The sequence below is a fragment of the Panthera pardus genome, unplaced genomic scaffold (assembly GCF_024362965.1).
Source record: "Panthera pardus isolate Hobbes unplaced genomic scaffold, ASM2436296v1 HiC_scaffold_12, whole genome shotgun sequence".
Lineage (NCBI taxonomy): Eukaryota > Metazoa > Chordata > Mammalia > Carnivora > Felidae > Panthera > Panthera pardus.
The window spans coordinates 101,062,997-101,078,053 of NW_026526677.1; the positions used below are offsets into that span (position 1 = coordinate 101,062,997).

A 15,057-nucleotide genomic window follows, 5' to 3' on the forward strand; every position below is an offset into this window, starting at 1 on the left:
AGGGTGCGCGTGCGCTCTTTCAAGTGTAGATCCTCAGGACTACCCATCCGGAATGTGGATTTTCTGAGAATGTTTGTATGGTGGGGTCTGGGTGTGTAGATATGGACTTCTGGGTGCGTGCACGCGGGCGTGGGGTTTTGGAAGTGTGGGTAGGTGGAGGTGCACGCGGTCACCGCCTGCCGGGGACGGTGCTGGCCTCGTGCCTGCACTGGTGGGCAGCGTGAGCCTGTGTGCTCAGCTGACACTGGTGTCGGGCATCTGGCAAGTGCTCTAAGCCATGCGCCTCATCCTTCGATGGACTGAAACTCTCTCTGGGCTGCCTCTGTCCTTGAACCTGAGTGTCCTGGGAAGGGACAGATAACGAAACATTAACTCGACAAAGGCATCTGAGCCTTCAAGGCTCAGTCTTCTCAGGAACCGACTGCCCAGGAAAAAGTTTGAAAATAAATAAATAATAATGTTTCTAGGGACCCTTTAGCTGTTCAGGGAGGGAGGAGGTGCAGGTTGGGAAGAGAAAGACTTTGACAAAAACAGAACAACGACAACAACAAACCCCAGAAAAACAAACAAACCAACAGCATCACGAGGAGAGGGAGAGGGAGGGAGAGAGCAAGCTGAGGAGCAATCCAGTGGAGCCTGAGGCAGGAGAGCATTATGGTGGTGGCAGCAGCCAACAGGCTGACAAGTTGTGTGTGTTTTACGTGCCCGTTAACCCACTAACTCAATAAAAGAAGATGCACCATTACCGCCACCCGGACTTGCCGCTGCTGGGGGAGGTGGCCCAAACTGCCTGCCTCCAGCCTGAGGGTCACAGGGACGGCTACCGTGGGCAGCAGGAAGTCAGGAAGTCACCAGCCTGTGAGTGACAGAAATGAGGCAGAACCCCAACGAAACCAGGCAGCAGCACTGCAAAGACTCCAGTCAGCTCTGCCTCTCTCGGATTCTTTCATTCGGTGTTAGCTTCTCAAGGGACCCTGTCCTGGGCTGGGGCTGTGCTGTGCGTTTTTGTCTTTTGTTTTTTTAAGAAAGACCTTTCTAATTTTTTTTTTAATGTTTATTAATTTTTTTTGAGAGAGAGAGACAAAGTGCGAGCGGGGGAGGAGCAGAGAGAGATAGAGGGAGGCAGAATCCGAAGCAGGCTCCAGGCTCTGAGCTGTCGGCACAGAGCCCAATGCAGGGCTGGAACTCACGAACCATGAGATCGTGACCTGAGCCGAAGCCTGATGCTTAACAGACTGAGCTACCCAGGCGCCCCTGTGGTGTGTTCTTAGGGGAAGAGGGGTGAAGAGTGGTGGACTTGGTGGAGTAGATAGTGGGGGGCACGGACCCGGGCAGTCGTGGCTGGCTGCGGGAGAATTAGGCTGGGCTCGGGCCAGTAATGTTAAGTAGCCTCTTCTGTGAGCTCATTTCCATTCGTGGATGAATGAACCAGAGCCGGTTATCGGGCAAAGGTCGGAAGCGCGTGTCAATGTGTGGTGTTAACTCACCTGCAGAAAGTTAACGTCAGCTTGTTGGCAGGGATGGAGTGAGCACCTCCTTTGTGCACAGACCTGCCCTGGGTGATATGCAGGGTGTACCAGAGATGTGGGCCTTGGTCTCTGGCCTCAGCCAAGGGCCCTCTGGAAGGGGACAGATGAGAAGCAGCATCTGTTAGAGAGAACTCAAGACTGGGGAGTCTTGGATTCTGGTTTTAGCTCTGTGACTTCCTAGCCATGTGCCCATGGAAAAAAGACTTACCCTTTCTGGGTCTCAGTTTCTCCTATTCATTTGCCTTGTATTTTTGTGTCACAGATAAGAGATACATCCAGCTTTCACGATCAAAATAAACACTTGACTCGTCAGCATTCAGGTTAATAATGGCACCGGAGTCCCTTTGGAAGAGTAGCTGTAGAAAACGAACAGGTCCATGGTGGTTTCTCCCCAGAACAAAGGGCTGTCTCTCCATGGTTAAATTCAAGTCACCCTGCTGACAGATGGAGCAGGACATCAATCTTCAGGCAGACAACTCAATCTCTCTGAGCCACGGCTTCATCTGTAAAGTGGAGACAATGATAGTTCTTAGCTCACAGTCTCGCCGTAAGGCTTAAATGAGGTAATATATGGAAAGCTTTTAGCAAAGGACATAGTAAGCGCCGAATACAGATGAGGTGTTATTGTCATGAGCCATTCTAGGATCTCCAGGGTTCTTTCCAGGAATGTTCTTGGATGTGGATGGTCTAAGTCAGAAAGTTTCAAGGGCTAGATGAGGGCAGGCAAAGAGACACCTGGGTGCACCAACCAGGATGCGTGATTGAGGTGTTCACTCTCTTGGAGGCGGGGGGCAAAGAGTGAGGGGTTGGATCAATGGCCCCCACAGGGGCAGGGGGGAGAGGGAGTAGCTGCCTGCCATAGGTACCAGCACAGAGCTACCTGGGCAACTTGAACCCACATGACAGGTGGTAGCTATGTGCCTTCCCTTTTCACCCCAGCAACCACAGAGCCCTGGATCGGCAGTATTTGGCTTTCTGTCCTCTCTCTTGGGCACTGTCCTGCCCCCTTGTTACATAGCTGGGTGCTTAGACATCCTCGGTGGCAGGCTACTGGGAGGAGGGGACTGTGTATCCCTACTCCCCTTTCCTTGAAGGCAAGATCATGCTAAAAGTAATTAATAATAATAATAATAATAATAATAATAATAATGCTATCAGTGATACCACTACCACATTTATTTCATTTTATTACACACCGGGCACTTTTCTAAGTTCTTTGCATATATAGAAACATTTTGTCCCTGTCACCACCCTGTAGGTCAGTTTTATTACTATCTCCTTTTTTTTTTAATTTTAATTTTTTTTAACATTTATTTATTTTTGAGAGGCAGAGCGCGAGCTGTGGAGGGGCAGGGAGAGAGGGAGACGCAGAATCCGAAGCAGGCTCCAGGATCTGAGCTGTCAGAGGCTCAGACACAGAGCCTTTGACACAGAAGCCGAAGCAGGGCTCAAACTCATGAACCATGAGATCATAACCTGAGTAGAAGTTGGTCGCTTAACCCACTGAGCCGCTAAGGTGCCCTATATTACTATCTCCTTTTTATAATTGAGAAAATGAAGGCACAAGACTTAGGAAGGAGCCCTGATCGCCCAATAAATCATGCTCCAGAATCCCTCCCTCCCTTGCGCAGGGAGCCTCTTGTCGGCAAAAGAGCGTGTGCAGGTCTCTGGTGCAAGGCCAAGGCCACGCCCGAATTCAACACCTTTAAGGAGAAAAGTTTTAGAAGGCAGTACATTCAAATGTTACCAGTGGCGGATGCAGGTCATGGCTTCCCTACTTTTTTACATTGTTATTTTCCTTAAGGCTGTTTTCTGTTAAAATGAAAACATTAAACCAAGTTCTGTTACAACAGGGAAGGCACGGTGCTGCTCTCCAAGCTTCACACGGCTCTCTGAGACCCTCAGGGCCACGGGGAAGCTGGACACCACCACGGAGGCCCCTGGGCCCTGCTGAGCTGCCCCTGAGTGGGCTGGAGCAGCCAGTTGGTTAAATTAAACATCTCAGGCCAGTTTGGGTTGTTTTCTGAAGTGAGAGGCCAAACTCCAGGCTCTGACTCGCTGTCGCCAGAGGGAGTTTGCTGGGAGGTTGGGGCCAAGGCCGCCAGGCACTTTACCCTGCTGCTTCCTGAACAGGTTTGCGCATGAGAGAGGAGGCCTCTGCACTGCCCCAGAGCCAGCGCAGGGCGCCTACTCAGCTCCCATAAACGCTTTGCAGCCTTGAAGACTGAGGGGTGGATTAGAAATAGAAGGACTAAGGTTTTAGTGGTGTAGACACTCCTCATCCACCTGTGTATCTCCTCACACCAGGGCCCAGACCTCTGGCCCTGCCGCCACCTGACTGCCCATCTCCCCCTCCAACTGCCTTTATGGACCTCCACTCTTCTGGTCCACCCCTGTCCGGGGCCTCTAGGGGCATGGAGTGTCCAGGGAAGGGTCCAGGCATGGAGGGAGCAAGAGAGGGGTGGGTAAAGAGCAGGTGTGTGCAAAGTCTGGGCAGGCTGGGTTTGGGGGTGCTGGGAGGGCCAGCACAGAGGCCAAACTCTAGGCCTCTCTGTTCCTTCCCCTGGCTGCTGAGACCCTCACCCCATGCCCAGGGCCTGCACCCCTCCTGCCCCCCAGCCGGCCTGAACAAGTTGACTGCCTCTGCCCTCATGGAGCTGCCTTCCTCTGCAGACCATCCTGTGGGGAGACAGGAGGTTGTCAGGGGGACTAAGGGGGTCACCTTTGTCTCCCTTAACCTCTAAGCGTGTTGTCGTCGTGAGGTGCGGGGGCTCCCTGGGTCCGGGCATTCTCTGCTTGAGTGTGTCGTGTTTATCATGCCTGGTTAAAGATCATTAAAGCCTTTGTTGGGGGAGCTGAGTGACAAGGAGAGTGGATTAATATTAGAACACCCTGTCACAACTGGTGAAAAGGCGGGATTGATTTTATAGGGAGTTTAGTCAGAGCTGCGTGTAAAACCCCTGGGGTCGCTCTGGAGTGTATCCATCTCTTCCATTAGGAAGTCCCTGCGGGAATATTCAGCTGCAGTGTTTATTACAACCGAAGCTGCATATCATAGATAGAGTATTAGCTGCTTTTATTCAGCTTTCTTGCTCTTGATTGCCCTGGCTCCTAGTGGCTCAGTCCTGTGTACCCAGTCAGCTGCCTGGTCAGAGGAGACCGTCATGGGCTGGCCCCAGGAAGGCACGCGAGTGCGTGTGCATGTGTGTGCTCACAGGCATGCTGGGCTGGAGCTGGGGCAGCTCCAGAGCTTCCCCTTCTGGGGGATGGTGGGGAGAAACTTCTGTCCCTGCTGTAGAACTGTCCAGCAGGGCTCATAGATTTCCCTAAGAGACCGATTGCCTAAGAATTCACCGAATGCTCCTTGGACCAGACACAGGAGAGTGATGGTTTAGACTGCGTGCCAGGCCAGGAGTCAGCTCTGGCACTTATTAGCTGTGTGATCTAGGTCAAATCACCTAACATCTCTGGGCTTGGTTTCTTCATTGGTTATGTCAGGATAAGGAAAGAGGTACCCACCTTACAGATGTGTCCCCTGAATTCAAGGGATATTATGAGCAAAGTGCCTGGCATATAGTGAGCACTCAATGCAAGTTGATGCTGTTGTGTCATTAGCTAATTATTCTAATGTATTCTAAATGGGATTCAATCTACAAACATTCAGTTTGGACAAAGCTCTTCTGGAACATCTTTCTTGCAGAAAACATGGCCTACTGGAAGCAAAGGGGTCACGGAGCAGTTTCCATCAGTTTTTCCCCAGTGGGAGGGCTCATGGAACGTTGGGAAGAAGCCCAGACCCAAGCAAGAAAGCTCTGGGGCAGTTGGGCTGCTGGATGTGAGATGGTGTGGGACACGATCTGGGCCTGCCAACCCAGCCAGGTGGACCTGGGGCCGGAGGCCAGCCCAGCAGATGTCAGTCACTCACAGCAGATGCTGAGTCTAAGTTAAGACGATGTTTGACGTTTCATCTGCAGAGATAAAAGCAGAAGGTTGGGTGAGTAAGCAGCAGAGAGAAAGCTGGTTACCTACCTGGGTTCTCACACAGGTCAAGAGTCTGAGAGCCAAAAGAATTCATGACTCACTTTTGCCAAACTCCCGTAGTCTTTCTATAAATATCTATTACAACACTTCACAGGTGGCCTCTTTTCTTTCATAGCACATGGTGTTTAGGAGCCAGATTGCCACTCAATTCTCTGTGACCTTGGGGAAGCTATTCTCTATGCCTCAGTTTCCTCCTCTTTAAAACGGACACATTCATCATACTTACTTCACAGGATTATAGCGAGGGTTAAAGGAGATAATACGTGCAAAGCGTCTAGAACAGCACCTGGCAGTCATAGACCTTCAGGGTCAGCTACCATCAGAGTCCCTATGGCTCTCTCAAGTGTAGAGACCTCTACTCACGGTTTCTATGTCCGCAAGAACCTGTCCAGGGCTTGAGCACGTAAGGAGCACACAGTAGGTTTTTTGAACTGTTGAATCAAGTGGAATAGAGCATTGTCACACCTAGCATGGTAGGGATGACTGGAAACTTCCAGGAAGCAGCAAAGTCCAAGACGCAAGACAGAACAAGGTCAGATGCCAAGTAGGGTATTAGGATAAACGGAGCCGAGGGTAGGCGTGGAGGCGATGGCAGGGATTTCCACGTCTGGTGAGAGCCCTGTGGTCAAATCAGAACCTAAGAGACAAGTCTTAGAAAAGGAAGGCAGAGGAAGGTGAGGGGCAAAGATAAAAATTTGGCAGTGTCCCTGCTCAGCCCGGTCAGAAGAATGTGAGCACCATCGTTCCACAGGTGGGGGAGAGGCAGACTTGGGGAGTTTGATGCAGGTAGGGTCTGAGCATGGCGCTTGTCCACGGGCTTGCATCTACAGAGACACCCCAAAGCTGGCAAGAGACAGCTGGGGTTCTCGAGGAAGGGCAACAGCATGGTGAGAAAAGTTAATATTGCAGATGTTGACAGGCAAGACACAGAAATCCAGGCTCTCAGGATATTATAAAAGAAAGAAAGAAAACAGCACTTGTGAGCATTCCCTGACAGCAAATATTGCAAAATTCTTTGTGCAAAATGTTCAAATAATACTAAAAATTCAAAGAAATGAACATATGCCGAATCACGCCTCCAAGAGATAATCACTGCTAATATTTTGGTCAATGCCTGGCGGCAGGTGGAGGTGTTCATAACCTCCATCAGTGTCCCTCCCTGCACCCCAAAAGAACATACATTCTAAGAAACACACACACACACACACACACACACACACACACACACACACACAACTTGGAGGCTGGTTGGAAATGCAGTTTCAAAGTGAATCCTCAGTCCTTGCCCCACCCCACCCCCAGACCAGACTGCCACCTTTAAGCCCTCCCTCCTATCTGAAACCAACAGAGCCTCTGGCGTTTCTTTATCTAAGGCACACATACAGATTTGTGCATATAAATTTATATAAATGGGCTAAGGCTTCGAATGCTGGATTCTTTTTCACTCCAGAAAATACCCAAGACCTCTTTCCAAGTCAGTACATATAGAGCTACATCATCATTTTTCAGGACTGCATACTATCTTTCCATTTGTCGATTTCATCCTGCTCATTCCCCTGTTGATGGACATTTAGGTTGTTGCTACAATTTTGCTCTTAGAAACAGTGCTTCGGCAAACATCCTTGTACTGCTATCTTTTAATACTTAGGTGGTTACTCCCACAGAGTAAACTACCAGAAATAGAATTAGTCAGTGAACAATCATACACATTTTTACATCTCGATACAAAAAAACTCTTTCCAGGTTTTCCAGCCATGTAAAAGATTGTCCGTCTCCCAGCCATGTAAAAGATTGTCCGTCTCTTCATCCAGGTAACAAAGTAGATTGTGTCAGCTTAAAAAAAGAAAAAAAAAAAAACCTATGCTGATCGGATATATAAAAATAACATCTCATTCCTCTTCTTTGATTATTCTTGAGGCAAAGTGTTTTTTTGTATGTTTGTTGGCCATTTGTAATTCTTCATCTGCAGTTTTTCTGAATATTAAAAATCACAAGAAAAAAGAACAAACTTAAGAAAAAAAATTGCAGAAGAATATCCGTGTAAGAGAAAATGTGTACAGCGCATCCCAAAATGATGAAAGGATAGACTGCAGAACATGATTCTAGTATATTTTTACTTAAAGAATATATGGATATGCAAACTCTGAAGACTAAAATGACATTCCAAATGACATTCCAAAGGTTAATAGAAATGATATCTGGGTTGTATTTGAGAAACAGGTGTTTGTCTATTTATTTGTTAAATGCTTATTCTTGGTTTTCAAGTTTTCTGCCATTAGAATGATTTATAATTTGAAGAAGATCCCCAGAAGTATTAATAAAAGCAGAAAATATCCTTTGTGTAATGTGCACCACTCTGCTCCTCCTTATGTGTAGTCATAAAATGATTAAAATTTTTTTAATGTTTATTTATTTATTTATTTTAATTTTTTTAACGTTTTTTATTTATTTTTGAGACAGAGAGAGACAGAGCATGAACAGGGGAGGGTCGGAGAGAGGGAGACACAGAATCTGAAACAGGCTCCAGGCTCTGAGCTGTCAGCACAGAGCCTGACGCGGGGCTTGAACTCACGGACCGCGAGATCGTGACCTGAGCTGAAGTCGGCCGCTTAACCGACTGAGCCACCCAGGCGCCCCTGTTTATTTATTTTTGAGAGAGAGAACACGAGCAGGGGAGGGACAGAGAAAGAGGGAGACCCAGAATCCGAAGCAGGCTCCAGACTCTGAGCTGTCAGCACAGAGCACAGAGCCTGACACGGGGCCCGAACTCATGAAATGCAAGATCACGACCCGAGCCGAAGTCAAACGCTTATAGACTTTTTGACCTAAAAGGACCCCTGCACCTCATTGTAGAAATGAGAAAAGTGCATGCAGTGCAGGCAAGTGAAGTGACCCCGGCCAAGGTGTGCCGGCCGCTGGAGACAGCAGAGAAGTGAGGTAATGCTATGAGACACCAACCAAGAAGGAAAAGACACCCCATCTCCCCACTGCTCCCCTCTTCTAGGGGGCCCCCGCCCCAGTGCAGAACCAGAACAGTGTTGAAACTTTGAAACCACAGCAGCCCAAGCCTGGGTTAGACCTTAGACGTGAACGCAGAGCTGGTAGTGGAATGGGTTGCAGGAATCTGAAATCCGGAGATTTTAAAGACCAGGAGAGTGAGGCTCTGGTGAGGTGTAATCCCCCCGGGGGGAGAGAAACCACAGGTGATTCTGAGGTCCAGGGATCCGAGGTGCCGGGCGGCAGGGAGAGGTCGGCGCACCCCAGCTCCCCTGGGAGGCTGCCCTCGTCCTCAGAAAGCCCACAGAACGGAGCCTGCAGGGTGATCCCCCAGCCCAGTGTGCTCCCCCACCAACTCCAGATCGTCCCCAGCTCCCTTTCCTGCTGCTTCTTCGCAGACCTCAGACCCAGGGTTTTGTTTTGCAATTTGTTGCAGGTTGTGTTTCTTTTTTTTTTTTTTTTTCCCTTCCCTTTCTTCGCAAAGCCTGTCTGGGATTCTGCCCCACTCGGAGGTTGGAGAGAGCAGCGCGGCTGCCTCTGGAAATCTTGTTTCCCCTGCCACATGACATCAGTGGGTTATATTGCAACTTTCCACATGGCTGCCCAGACACAGACAGTTGTGTTTATGAAAATCCTCTTGATACTGACTTGGAGCCTCCCTGGCGCTCAAGGCTCCTTCTCAGGCTGCGCGCCGTGTGTTCTGCTTAGAGGAGCAGCTGACAAAGGGTGGTTCGGAAAGCCGGCTTCCCTGCAGGTGCTCCATGGGTGTGTGTTTGGGGGGGGGGGGGGTGGCTCCCCTCCACCCAGAGCAGGAACATCTATGCCGGCACCGCACTCAGCTCCAGGAGGCCCCAGTTGCCTTGGATCAGAGTGTTCTGGATAGCAGGGAGTCGGGGCGGGCAGGGAGCAGAGCAGCTCACCTTTGGGTCAGAACCCCTGGTTTGGCCGATTCGGTTGCTGACTTGCAGGGTGGCTTGGGGTAAGCCTCTCGGCAATCTGGGTCTCAGCTCTTACGTTCAGTTCCCTAAAACTGGAAAAGTGATTTCTGTTCCTCTCTACCAGTGGTGAGGACAGGGATTCAGTGACAAGAAATAAAGGGACACATTTGGGAGATAAGCTCAGCTGACTTAGGAAAACCATTTCGACTCTCTGAGTGTTAGCTTCCCCGCTATCAAATCGCTGGTAAAAATGTTCTTTCCTCAACCCCCTCTAGTTCTAAGGAAAAAAAAAATCATGGCTTTATGACTTTTTCAAATCCCTAGCAGCTAACACTAAAAGATCCTTTGGTTAATACTCAGGAACCAAAGTCACCTAGGAAATCTTAACCATGAGTCAAAGCTTGGGAGGGTCAGCTGAGGGAAAATCCAGGTGAGTCGTGGCCTTGCGCTCCCTTGCCCCATAAGTGGTCCCTACAGGGCAGGGATGTTTGGGGGTATCTAGACTCTCCCTAACCTCAGACAACTCATCACTCCTTTCCAGAACTTCTGGTGCTGGTGGCCACCTGAGATCTACCTCTAAGTTCCTGCTTCCAGACTGGCCCATGGAACATTCTCCCTGTGATGGCTGTCCTTGCTGCCCAACTAGAAGGTAAGTACTATGGAACCTTGGGCTCTTTTCATCCCCCACACTCCCATGCTCACTGATATTCATTCATTCATTCATTCATTCATTCATTCATTCATTCATCCATTCATCCATCCATCCATTCATTCATCCATTCATCCCAGGCCTTGAACACATAGGGAAGACATGGTCTACTGGAAGTGAACATTCAGTGTCATTCCTGAGCCCCACGACCCCCAGCCACACACCCCAGGGAATACTAACAAACAAAAGGAATAGCAGGTGAAATGTGCCAAGGTCTGCTCTGAGAGCTGTATGTGGATAAATCTCACATTGATCCTGAGAGGCGTGTACTCTCATTGTCCTGCAATTAATAGTTAAGGAAACTGAGGCACAGAGAGGTTATGTAATGGTCCAAGGTCACACAGTGAGTGGTGAAATCTTGATTCAAATCTAGACAGTCTGACTTCCGAGCTCGGGGTCTCAGCCACCGTACTGTCTTTTTATTTCACTCTAATGCTCAGAGGAAAGAGAGGAGGGAGGGATCGACTGTGGCGAGGAGGAGATGTTACAGCAGAGTTACAAAGCGTGAATGAGTTCCTGGAGTCAGAATGCTGTGCTCTCTGCAAACAGACGTGACCGAGGCCCTCCACCGGCTAACAGCTGGTACGGCCCAGGCTGCTGGGCGAGGGAGCCAGTAGCAACTCCGCTCCCCATCTTTCTTCACGGCCCCTTCCTCAGAGAACAGGAGGTGAGGCCACAGGAGCATCCCAGTGGCTCTCACCCTCACATGCAAGCACTGGCATCCGTGTACTTTCTACGCCCATCACCACGAGGTTCCCACCCACTACGGCACGCTACCTTTCGGGCACCAGCTTCTTGGAGTCCTACAAAAGGAGGAGAAAATTGTTGGACAGACTGAGAAGGGGTGTCCAGGCCACAGCAGCCACAGAAAGGCACAGGAAGGACACTGGGGGCCCTGAGCACAGAGCAGATGTAGGCCAGGCCGAGAGAGTCCCTTCCTTCCGCCCTCCCAGCCGCTGTTTCTGCCTGCCAGCTAGAGGCCTGCTCAGGATGCGGTGACATTCTTCGCGGGCGTGATTTAGAAGGGGCTGTGCAGAGCGGTCAACCCTTCCTAATGGGCCTGGGTCATAATTCTCAACAACCATCCTCCTCTTCCCCACTCCCACCCTTCCTGTGGCTACGGCTCAGAGACATTTAGGGCAGATTTAAGATCAAAATCAAATCAGATTCACCAAACAAGGTGTCAGGCCAGGCAGGAGGGGCTGGGGGCTCCGAGTTATAGCTGGAAGGCCTGGCAGTTCCTTGGAGACTATTAAGTGAGCATATTTTATGGCCAGACACAATGCTGAGAGAACCGTCCATAAACCAATTACAGGAAACTTGCCCACATGTCTCGGGGAATGCTGGTGGATGGCCGGCTGGTGACGAGGAAGCACACATTCACACCCATCAGGCATGCGTGGGGGTTCCACTTGCTGTGGCCCACTGGCTGGCTCCACCCTTAGGAACCAGGCAGCCTCATGGGTAGGACTACCTTCCTGAAATGGGTCAGCAAGCGTGCTGTGCATTACAAGCAGCAGGTTCTCAAGATGGATAGATCCCATTTTACCAAGGAAAAAGTGGAAACTCAGAGACAGGGAGAGTCCGTGCCCGTGGTCACACAGCTCCTGAGGCCTAGGAATGGGTCTCCAGACTCCGTGTTCGGTGCTTGTTCACGCCACGTATGCTCCCAGCCTCTCATGGAAAAAGGCAGAAAGCCTATTTCCTCGCAGATTGCACCTGCCACACAGCTTTGAAAGTAAGTTTCCAAGAATCTTGCTGGTTGGGCTCCTGGCGTGCACTGGGGTGGAGATCACAGCCTCTACTTCTGTCTCGCGTCCTGTGAGGGACGCCCTAGCCCGGGATGCCCTGCATACCTGGCACCCAAGTCCTGGACCGTGAGATGTGAAGAATGCCCCCTCCTCCCTCCCAGAACGCAGGTCTATGGGAAGTCAGAGGCTGTGTTTATTCGCCTGGATCTCATCTCACACGGCGCCGGGCACACGAGGAGTATTGAGTGCCTGTATGCTAAATAGATGAGTGCCTCGAAACCACCACCCTCTCAATCACTTTACAGAGGAAGAAGCTGGAGTCCACAGAGGTGCAGTTACTGGGCCGGAGTCACACAGTGAGAGACAGAACCAGGCTGGGACCCGGGTCTTAGTCCCCCCTGCCCCGTGCTCTTTGGGCTACAACTTGTTGCCCTCTATGCGGGGTCCTCCGGGCTGAATAATTGATGGAGAGTGAATCCTCTGCTCCCCTCCCACTGGGAAAACCCAGAGGTGCCCTCCATTCTGGCTATCGGGCTCCTGCTTTAGAGTGGGTGGGCTTTGGGGGGTTTCCTCTTATGTGGCCCTGGGGAGACCCCATGGCGCCCCTCCTCTCTGTAGGCCCCAGCCCTCCATCCTCCGCTCCTCCTCCTCCATCCGCTCCTCCTCCTCCAGCTCTCCTCGCTGGACACCTCTGAGGACCCGGGCAAGGCTCAGGGGAAGCAAAACCCAGGGGACCCAGCTGCCTCCCTGTCAAGTCCAGCTGCCCCGAGCACTGACGGCTTGACAAGTGGCATTAGCATAAAAACCTCAGCAGTAGCAGCTGCCGGCTCTGTGCCAGAGCCCTGGGCATCCCTGCTCCGTGCCATTCACTGTCACCAGGGGCGGGCACCTGCCAGCCAGAGGTGCATGGCTGTCTCTCACTCCAGGCTCCTGGACTCTGGGCATCTGCTCTCCGGGCTCCGGCTGAAGTTCTTCCAACAAGCTGGCAGTCCACTCAGACCCTTCTGAGTCCCTTTCCCAAGGGTTAGCAGCTTCGTTGCCTCTGTCCCCAGCGTTTCCTTATTCCTAGGAGGGCCCCCAATTCCCCAGTCCCTTCCACTTTCCTGACGGGAAAATTCTGCTCTGGCAGCGTGATTCAGCCTAGTTTCTCCCCCAAGTGCCCTGCGCTTTGCTTTTTAAATTCAGCTGCCTCACGCTAGGATGCCCTGTGTCTGCCCCCAGCTTCTTCCAATCCAGGCTGAGAAAGGGGCCCGTGAAGTGCTGCTGGGATGAGGACCTGGGTCTCGTTCAAGAGCAAGGGCACACACGTCCCTGGGTCTGCGCCTAACACTACTGCGTATGGTGAGTCTCTGAGTTGTGGGAGGACATGTGTGAGGCACCTTTCACCCTGCTTACCAACAAACTGCGGGACCTCCAACGTTAAACACACACAAGAGGGGACCCGAAGGCTGGGGTGGTGCAGGTGGGAGGCTGGGGCCAGATGCAGTGACCTTCCCCCTTGGAGCCCTCACCCCCAAGTGCGCTGGCCAAGGTCTTGTTGCCCCCTCTCTGACCTTTGTAACTCGGGCCTGAAAACCTTCCCTCAGTTTCCATAGCACAGGCATTATAAAAAGAGAGCCTAACTGTGGGAAGACAAAAAGGCAGCAATTACAGTTAAGCAAAGAGCCTATGAACCCTCCTCTGCTTTGAGTCCTGCTGGTCACCCCGGGGCTTTCTACCTGGAGCTTGAAAACATGGAGGTGGCCCATTGTCCTCCCCTGCTCCTCCTCCTCCCCATCTTCCTCCTCCTCCCCATCTTCCTCCTCCTCCCCCTCCCCCTCTTCCTCCTCTTCCCCTTCTCCTCCCCCTCCTCCCCTTCCTCCTCCCCTTCCTCCTTCCCCTCCTCCTCTTCCTCCTCCTCCTCCCCCTCCCCTTCCTCCTCCCCCTCCCCTTCCCCCTCCCCTTCCTCCTCTCACTCTTCCTCCTCCTCCCCCTCCCCTTCCTCCTCCCCCTCTCCTTCCTCCTCCCCCTCCTCCTCCCCCTCCCCTTCTTCCTCCTCCTCTCCTCCTCCCCCTCCTCCTCCCCCTCCTCCTCCCCCTTTTCCCCTTCCTCCTCCCCCTCCTCCTCCTCCTCCTTCTCCCTTACACTAAGGATCACTGGCCTTCTTGGGCCTTTGTGATGTTCTTCCCTTTGCCTGAAACCCCACCTCCTGGGGCTCAGAGAGGCCTTCCCCAACTCACAGCCTTGAGGAGTACCCTGCTTCCCTCTCACTGCCCTGGCATCTTGTTCTTATCTTCCACAAATTATTAAATTGTATACTTTTCTTTTGCAAATACATTTCATATTTTAAAATACTTATCAGTAAATACGCCATTCTTTTCCTTTTTTAAATTAGTTTTTTTTAAGCCAAAGGAATACATACACAGAATTTAAAAATCAAATTATGTCAAGAGATTTTTCATGGCAGGCAGCTGGCCCTGATCACATCCCTCCCACCCTCCAGAGATAACCACTTTAAACTCTTGGCTGTTTCTCCTTGCCCTTCACCCAAATAATATACCCAGCTTCTACTTTTCCCCCAACATTTTATTACAAAAATTTTCAGATGCATACGAAAGTTGAAATAATTTATGGCAAATACCCATGAACCCACCACCATCTAGACTCTACCCTTAACATTTTGTTACATTTGTTCTATCACATAACTTTTTAATTTTCCATCCTTCTACCCACCCATCATTCCATCTTACCTTTCCGTGCATTTCCAAGTGAGTTGCGGATGTAAGTACATTTCATCCTTAAACACTCCACCAAGCGTATCATTAGAATTCACTATTTGCTGGTGGTTCCTTTTTTCCCCCTTTTGAAATAGATTTTATGTGCAACAAAATGTGCGGATCTCCGGTGTAGCAATCCATGAGTTTAGACCTAGGCATACAACTATGTAACCAAACCAAACTATGACCCTTAGTCAGACCTTTACCGTTCCCTTGGGGAGTTTCCTTACGCACCTTCTTGGTTAAGTACTGACTGCTACCCACATATAAAGCAGGTGGCTACTGTTCTTTCTTCTTTTTTTTTTTCCACTCTCTTTTCTGACAGAACTATTTTTG

The 15,057-nt window shown here is 50.7% G+C and overlaps 2 long non-coding RNA genes across 2 annotated transcripts in view; one reads left to right on the top strand and one right to left on the bottom strand.

Moving 5' to 3' along the window:
• Positions 1-15,057, top strand: part of LOC109278608 (uncharacterized) — a 310,568-nt gene that overhangs the window by 138,473 nt on the left and 157,038 nt on the right. Inside the window, exons 2-4 of the long non-coding RNA XR_002085752.2 lie at positions 10,047-10,154; positions 12,127-12,294; positions 13,187-13,306. This is a non-coding gene — a long non-coding RNA (uncharacterized LOC109278608). The remainder of the gene's footprint in view (positions 1-10,046; positions 10,155-12,126; positions 12,295-13,186; positions 13,307-15,057) is intronic.
• On the bottom strand, positions 1,472-14,941 carry LOC109278610 (uncharacterized). The gene is made up of 3 exons (XR_002085755.2): positions 14,695-14,941; positions 1,738-2,032; positions 1,472-1,619 (listed from the first exon to the last, which is right to left on the bottom strand). It is a non-coding gene; the product is annotated as an uncharacterized LOC109278610 (long non-coding RNA).